Source organism: Salvelinus namaycush, chromosome 27 (assembly GCF_016432855.1).
Source record: "Salvelinus namaycush isolate Seneca chromosome 27, SaNama_1.0, whole genome shotgun sequence".
Lineage (NCBI taxonomy): Eukaryota > Metazoa > Chordata > Actinopteri > Salmoniformes > Salmonidae > Salvelinus > Salvelinus namaycush.
Genome location: NC_052333.1, coordinates 13,301,613 through 13,303,227, shown reverse-complemented (window position 1 = coordinate 13,303,227; position 1,615 = coordinate 13,301,613). Strand labels below are relative to the sequence as shown.

At 42.9% G+C, this 1,615-nt stretch overlaps 1 pseudogene; it reads left to right on the top strand.

Moving 5' to 3' along the window:
• LOC120022042 lies at positions 1–1,003 on the top strand (annotated as a pseudogene).
• The last annotated feature ends 612 nt before the right edge of the window (positions 1,004–1,615 follow it).

The following is a 1,615-nucleotide window of genomic DNA, read 5'->3' as shown; positions in this document are numbered from 1 at the left end:
ATGGAGGTGTCACAGTATCGCCAGGAGTTTATAGCCCAGACAGAAGCACAGATGTCCTCAGTCTTTTCCAGGTTTCTGGACATCAAAGGATTGGATAGTAATGTAGTATGTGCTGGAATCAGAAGTACAGGCTAGTTATCTGATTGAGAACATGAGTTGTCTCATTGAGAACATGATTTTGTGTTGGTCATGAAGTTGAATTGCTCCACTTTGTTTTAGGTGAATCAGGACTTTTTGCTGATGTTCAATGATGAAACATCCTCTAAACTCCTTGAAAAGTGGGACACTGGATTGAAGCCTAAAGTCATCAAACTGGTCAAATCCCTGACTACGACCATGATATGTGTTGCCTCTTGAAGTCTGCAGAAAACTTCCAGAGAATGACAGCGAAACCAGTAAGTGGGTTCTCTCATGGGTCGTGAAATGTTTCAAACTCAGCGATGTTGTTTTATGTGATTTGGGGCGTTTGCCTTTTCTTGCCCTCAGACTGGGACAATGATATGTCCTCCCTGCTGCTTCATCTCCCACCACCAGCAGGAGGGAAGAGGACCACGGTCAGTGCCTGTGATGCTGTGGCAGACTAGTGCACTTTCATACGGTAAGATGATACAGTACTTGTGTAATCACTTTTTGGGGGTGTCTTTGTCTTAACATGTGGAGAATGACTTAAAAAGACCCTTTGTGTTGCAGTCATGCTGCAGCATTGTAGACCATCTTGATGGGAGCCATGGTTGACAGACATACCTCCTTGCCATCGGAAGAAGACAGAGCAAGATTGACAACTACTACATCGTGGTGGACAAGAGGCTTGTTCCCTGCCAGGCAACTAGTGGTCTGTGTGCTTTTGATGTACTGTTCAAAGCCCACTTTGTCTTTAACCTGACGTATGATGATGCTCTTGTCAACTTCTACACATTAGTGCAGAACACCATCTACAACGTAGATGTAGGCAAAACAAGAGGCCCCTAGCGTGACAGAGTTGAGGACAAAACTTCTTTACTAGATACATGTATGTTACGGGGCTTTTGTTGTCAAGCGTTGTACAGAAACAGCCAGTCAATGATATCTCATTTGAGAATTAAGCATAGCTTCTATCCCTCCACTACGTTTAGATTGGTCTGTGCTCAAGATAATTGTAGATGGGATTTTCAACATACTCAGGTTTCAGAAGACATTTCAATAGTATTCACAAGGGTATTGGCAAGTAGTTGATGCATTAAGCTTAGAAGGGCCCTCTCATGTTGCTGATTCTCCAGTCCAGTCAGAAGCTCCTAAAATGGGTGGTGACATTGGTGTCCCACATGACAGTCTTGCTAAAGATATGTGTGCTTCCATCATTGCCAAGTTGCAAGCTAGTGGTGTTGCAAAAAAGTGTTGTCAACAGTAGTGTGATTCAGAAGAGCTTACTACTGGGCTGCACTCCCTAATTTAACAAGATGTTCTGTTAGTTATGCCTATGGATAACCCCTCTACATCTGCTGTAAAGGATCGTTTTGAGAATTTTTAAAACCTATTTGCCAGTTTTAACACAGAAATCAAGAGAACAAAGTACTTCAACCAAAAATGGGGGTTTTGTGGAGCCAGTAGAAGTAGTGTTTGGAGTGATAGCAGGGTA